This window comes from Ascaphus truei, chromosome 5 (genome assembly GCF_040206685.1).
Source record: "Ascaphus truei isolate aAscTru1 chromosome 5, aAscTru1.hap1, whole genome shotgun sequence".
Lineage (NCBI taxonomy): Eukaryota > Metazoa > Chordata > Amphibia > Anura > Ascaphidae > Ascaphus > Ascaphus truei.
Window position 1 is genome coordinate 91455371 of NC_134487.1, and position 6948 is coordinate 91462318.

The window sequence follows — 6948 nt, forward strand, 5'->3', positions numbered from 1 at the left end:
CCTCCCTTCCCCCTCAACCAAGAGCAATATGTGAGGTGCAACATTGTACAAAGCCCAAAGTGTTTGAAACCTTTTTTTGGACTTTAGTGGGGTTGAGGCAGTGAAGGCTGACTTTTTTTTATGGCGTTAAACAGTCAATGAACAAGGCAGATCAGCTAACGTTGCAGTGTAACCGAACTATTACCTTGACTGGAGGACGTTCAGTGAACACAAGAGCAGGCAGCTTAGTGGCACTGTGGCCGTGGCTGTTTCAGCCCGTGGCCCGTTTAAGATATACGGGTGTAAGGCAGCGTGGGGATGGCCGTACCCTAGAATGGAGCGGCCGGGGTTGCGGCTTCCTCAGTCGCGGGAAAGTGACGCTGAGGAAAATTAGGCGAGATACATCTGTAAGGCTGCGTCCATAGATGGACCAGCCGTGCTGAGGCGTGCGGACGCTCCGCGCTGAGCCCCTGCATCCTCAATGCGAGCGTCCTGAGGCGTTGGAGGTTTCAGCCGAGCGCCAAGCTGTTTTTCAGCGCGCTGTTGGATGAAAACCTCCAATCACTGCACAGCAGCGTCAACGTCACGGCGCCGTGACGTCGGCGCCGTGACATTGACGTCAGTGCGTCGAGGGCAATTGGCCCAGTGACGTCACTTCCCCGCCTCCAACCACCTCCCCCCGGCTCCCTTCGCGCACGCTGGCTCGCCCGCAAGTCCGTGCAATCGCGCTGACTGAAGCAGGCGAGCCTCAGCGTTAGCGCGCCTCCGCTCTCCCCACCCCTCTATGGCCCGGGCCTGATACTCCAAATATATCTGCCTTGAACATCTACATTTGTGGGGGATAAAACCAATGCCATTTTCACTAAAGGAAATGTTTTTGTGCTTTAATGTGCATATTGTGAGTTTTAGCAAGCAAAACAAATAGTTAGATATTACTTTGCATAACTTGCTTTTTAAAAAAAATAAAAAAAAATAATTAAAAAATATATAGTGCAGAATAAATGAGTTCTTCAGTATTAGGTGATACCTTTTTTTATTTGGACTAACAATTTGTCATAGGACAAGCTTTCGAGAGTTTTCCTCTCTTCCTCGGGTCAAGCAATACTGATTTATACAAAGGTTTCTATGATTTAGACAGAGATTAGATTAGGGAGACAGGGAGGACCATTATAACAAATTGATAGTGTGTGTGTGTGTGAGAGAAACCCCATATCCACATTAAGCTCTCTTGTTTTGGTGTCAAAGAGTCTTATCATTCTGAGCTCAAATGTTTTCCGTTCTTGGGTGCGTTTGAACATTCCATTGAGGATTTTGATTTTTAAATAATTTATGGAATGATCTGGTTGTGAGAAATTGTGTCCCACTGGTGAGTAGTATCTTCCTTCATGGTGGACTATAGAGTGTCTGTGCATTTTCATTCTGCCTTGCAGTTTTTGGCTGGTTTCCCCAATATAGCATCCTTGGTCACATTTGTTGCACTGAATCATATACACCACGTTCTTGGATGTGCAGCTATATAATCCTTTAACATTGAGTGTTCCATTGTTGTGACTGGCTGTGAGATCTTGGCATATATGTTTGCAGAGTTTGCAACGTGTGTTGTTGCACGGTTTTGTGCCGTTATCAGTGTCTTTAAGTTCGTTGTGAAGTTTTCTGTTGACTAATTTCTGTTTGAGGTTTGGTGGTTGCCGGAACGCAAGAGTGGGAGGTTTGGGAAAGATTTCTTTTAATGTCGTATCTTCTGCCAGCATGGGTTGCAGATCTTTGATTATTTTTCGTATTCCCTCTAGGGTAGGGTTGTATGTGGTCATTAGTGGTATATGTGTGGTAGGTTCTTTCTGTCTGTATTGTAGCAGGTGTTCTCGTGGGGCTTTTAGTGCATTATCGCAACTGGACTAACACGGCTATTTCTGTGATACAGATATATTTGCAGATTGCACTTTAAAGAAAATATTAATGTTTGACTCATGCATTATATAGTAAAACCTTTCTGTGGTTTTCTGTTTGAAGAAAAGTTGTTACGAGAAAAAAAATATATTCTCTTGAGCACTAAAACATTATTGCATATCTGTTTTATTGATGCTTTACAACTAAACCTAACCAGTGGACCATTAGAATTGCTGCAGTTTTGCTAGGTTAGTTCCAGCCTGTTACTACCAAAAGTATTATATGCTGTATATTCCTTGAACATACAGTATATTTGTGTGTGTGTGTTGTATATATTTTTTAAAGAAGAACCAGCACTCTTGAATTACAATTTTTTTGTTTGTTTTATAAGAAAATCAACTTTTCCGTCCCCACGGGATATTTTCTAATAAAACAAACATATTAATCCAAGAGTGTTGGTTCGTGTTTAATTTATACTTCTTTCATTCTCTGCACCTCGATCTGACAGTAGTTAGAGTGCTTGTTTCTATTTGAAATAACTACATAATATTTCCGCTATATATGCATGTATGTATCTTTGCTGCCATTGTCTAGAGTAGACTCTGGTAACATGATTTTCAGTCTTATCTAGATTTCAAACGCTGATCTTCTTGACCCACCCAATCTGTAAGAATGACATTGTAGCGCTGTTTTGCTTTTTTAGTGCTCCAGTAGCTGGAACGGCACATATTGGGCTCTATGTATTAAGCAGTCTTCTGCCATAAGACACCAGGTGTGAAAACTGATCATTTTAGTTCGTTAAGCAGTTACTGAAAAGAGCAGTCTTCGCACTGGCTTGCGTGCACCTGAGTGCTTTGGGGTTGCGCTGGGTAAGATTCAGTTGATATTCAAAATGACACAGGAAAGATCCTTAAGCGAGATGTGAGTGAGGTGTAATGTCTTTTGGCGTGTATTCGTCACCAATAGGATCCAAAGATGTCTTTTAGCAAACCATTAAAACAGTAAGAAATAAAGCAATAAAATAACCTATTAGAAAACAAAACCAAAATATGAAAACCCACTGGTAGCTGTGCCCCTGTACATGCAGACCTAGAGCGTGCCCAGAATGTGACCTCCCGTCAGCTGAATGTATGGGTATAGTAGCGTCCAAGTCCTAATCAATTGGGAAAATAAAGTCCTAATATTGAAGGGCAAAAGTCCTCTTGAGTGTGTGTAAAGTCTATAGATGTTGTGCTGATGCTGCCCCATATGAGAGGATACCACCCCTCTCCAAATACAGAACCTCAGAGCTAAAAAAGAAATTGAGGGCGCAAATTAAGAAATAGACTTTATAGTGCAAAATATGCAATCAATAAAAAGTGTAATAGCACCAAACAATAATAATAGTGCACTCACACAACAATTACAACTATTAGATCAATAAAAAAAAAAAAAAGAGGTTATATTCTCCTTACATATTTCTTAATTTGCGCCCTTAATTTCTTTTGTATTTTTATTTTTTTTAAATCTCTAAGCTGTTACTGAGCCACAGGAAGAGGTTCCCCCCCTTTCATTTTTTTTATTTTTTAAAGTCTGTTAAAAAATTTCGTCAAGAGAATACTGGATGATTAATAAGTAGCCTTCTGCCACAAGATTCCTTTTTGCAGAAGACTGCTTAGTAAATATGGGCCATTATCCTGTGGGACAAACAAAGCAAAGTTAGCCTGGGAGCTACATGTAAGCACGGAGAGGTTAGACCTGGGGGAGGGGAGGGATATTCTCTCTAGAAAACATAAACGATCTCTGGAATGCTGCGTTGAAATAGTAACCTCTATATTCTCTGATTATTGTTTCACCATACAGTACAGTATTTGGAATTTGGGAATTTGAAAACAGACGTCCAAGCAGAGTTTTTTTAAAAAAAACTTTATTTCTCCCCCCCACCTTTAATATGTGCATCAATACAATCTGCACAATAAGTAAATAGCTAAGTTGCGAATCGATCCGTTCTCCTGTGATTGATCAGCGAATATTTGGCTCGGGGGTTCACTAAATGGTGGCAGAGCAGCATTGACCCAGTATCTGTGACTTTGTAAATGGTTGCTATAGAAATAATAAAGGCTAGTTACATTATAATCTATCTATCTATATCTATCTATATCTATATATATATATTTTTGAAAACGTTGTATGTTGGCTGTGCTTATGGGCAATCTGATTGGTCAGTTGGTCGGTTACTCTGGCCAATCAGATTGGTCCGTGGCCCGGCCCCACCCCTGCACGCCTCTCATTGGTCTCAACGGCCACACTCACCCGCCGCCGACACAGCTACCCACGGCCATCGGTGCCCACTCCTATGTGCCGCCGCCTCACCTCTCCCCACACCCCCCCCCCCCCCCCCCTCACAGCAAACCCAAGCCTCCACGGCGCCGCCAGCACCGCTACCCATGGCCAACGGCGCCCGCTCTTCGGCGCAGCCGCATCACCTCTAACCCCTCCCCCTCACACTAAAAGCAAGCCTCCACCTCACCTCTCACACGGCGCCGCCTTCCGCCTGCCCACTCGACGCTCCCCCCCCCCCCCCCCCTCAGAGCACGCTCCCCATCCCCGTAAGCGCTCCTCCGGCTATCTCCAACTCTCCCTGCAGCCAGAGGGGAGGGAGATACGTGCGCCTCCGCTGCGAGCCCGCTCCCCGACGCTCTTCCACTTCCCCGGCGCTCTCCCACTAACCCCCACTCCCCCCCCCCCCTCCCAGAGCACGCTCCCTCCGGCTCACACACCCCCCGCCCACACGCCGCTACCCCGGCTCACCATCCCCGAGAGCGGACACCGCCGAGGAGCCAGAGGTGTAGGAGGAGGGCGGCCGGTACCAGAGGAGGAGGGAGGGGGCAGGGAGGTGGGGCGCGCACTTCCTCCACTGTGACACCGGGAGCCGCCGGAGCCCAGGAGGGGTGAGAGCCCTACTGGCAGCCAGAGGAGGAGCGCGGCAGGGTGCCAGGTGAGGAAATGCAGGGGGAGGGATCCCTGCCTTTCACGCAAACACCCTCCTCCCCCCCCCCCCGGCCCTGCCTTTTACTCCCTCCCTCCCCCCCCGGCCCTGCATTTCACCCCACCCCCCCTGCCCTGCCTTTCCCCCCCCCCCCGCCCCTGACTTTCACCCCCCCCCTCCCGGCCCTGCCTTTCACCCCCCCCCCCTCCCGGCCCTGCCTTTCACCCCCCCCTGCCTTTCACCCCCCCCCCCCAGCCTGCATTTCACCCCCCCCCCCCCGGCCCTGCATTTCACCCCCCCCCGGCCCTGCATTTCACCCCCCCCCGGCCCTGCATTTCCACCCCCCCCCCCCGGCCCTGCATTTCACCCCCCCCCCCCCCGGCCCTGCATTTCAACCCCACCCCCCCTGCCCTGCCTTTCACCCCCTTCCCCCCCGGCCCTGCCTTTCACCCTCCCCCCCGGCCCTGCCTTTCACCCCCTTCCCCCCCGGCCCTGCCTTTCACCCTCCCCCCCGGCCCTGCCTTTCACCCCCTTCCCCCCCGGCCCCTGCCTTTCACCCTCCCCCCCGGCCCTGCCTTTCACCCTCCCCCCCGGCCCTGCCTTTCACCCCCCCCCCGGCCCTGCCTTTCACCCCCCCCCGGCCCTGCCTTTCACCCCCCCCCCCCCGGCCCTGCATTTCACCCCACCCCCCCGGCCCTGCCTTTCACCCCCCCCCCGGCCCTGCCTTTCACCCCCCCCCCGCCCTGCATTTCACCCCCCCCCTGGCCCTCCATTTCACCCCCCCAGGCCCTGCATTTCACCCCCCCCCAGGCCCTGCCTTTCACCCTCCCCCCCCCGGCCCTGCCTTTCACCCCCCCCCCCCGGCCTTGCCTTTCACCCCCCCCCCCATCCTTGCCTTTTACCCCCCCGTCCTTGCCTTTCACCCCCCCCCCCCATCCTTGCCTTTTACCCCCCCGTCCTTGCCTTTCACCCCCCTGTCCTTGCCTTTCACCCCCCCTGTCCTTGCCTTTCACCCCCCCTGTCCTTGCCTTTCACCCCCTGTCCTTTCCTTTCACCCCCCCGTCCTTGCCTTTCACCCCCCCGTCCTTGCCTTTCACCCCCCCGTCCTTGCCTTTCACCCCCCCGTCCTTGCCTTCACCCTTCACCCCCCTCCGTCCTTGCCTTTCACCCCCCCCCGTCCTTGCCTTTCACCCCCCCTGTCCTTGCCTTTCACCCCCCCTGTCCTTGCCTTTCACCCCCCCTCCCCCGTCCTTGCCTTTCACCGCCCCCGCCATTCACCCCCCCTGTCCTTGCCATTCACCCCCCCGTCCTGGCCTTTCACCCCCCCCCGTCCTTGCCTTTCACCCCCCCCCCCGTCCTTGCCTTTACCCCCCCGTCCTTGCCTTTCACCCCCCCTCCCCCGTCCTTGCCTTTCACCCCCCCCCGTCCTTGCCTTTCACCCCCCCGTCCTTGCCTTTCACCCCCCCCCGTCCTTGCCTTTCACCCCCCCCCGTCCTTGCCTTTCACCCCCCCCCGTCCTTGCCTTTCACCCCCCCGTCCTTGCCTTTCACCCCCCGTCCTTGCCTTTCACCCCCCCGTCCTTGCCTTTCACCCCCCCCGTCCTTGCCTTTCACCCCCCCCCGTCCTTGCCTTTCACCCCCCCGTCCTTGCCTTTCACCCCCCCCGTCCTTGCCTTTCACCCCCCCCCGTCCTTGCCTTTCACCCCCCCGTCCTTGCCTTTCACCCCCCCCGTCCTTGCCTTTCACCCCCCCCGTCCTTGCCTTTCACCCCCCCCGTCCTTGCCTTTCACCACCCCCCCCCGTCCTTGCCTTTCACTGTCCCCCGCCATTCACCCCCCACCCCCGTCCTTGCCTTTCACCGTCCCCGCCATTCACCCCCCCACCCCTGTCCTTGCCTTTCACCCCCCCCCCCGCCCCTGCCTATCACCCCTCCCCCCTGCAATCCCGGGCAACGCCGGGTATATCAGCTAGTACACTATAAATGTAATTCAAAGTTGTTTAAAAATAAAATGCTACAAGTATTTCCCCTGATTTATTTAAAAAAAAAAACACACACATAGGCTACTGCTTTGTCTGCAGCTTTAACTTGCTGCTTTTTTGGTCAATAGGATAACA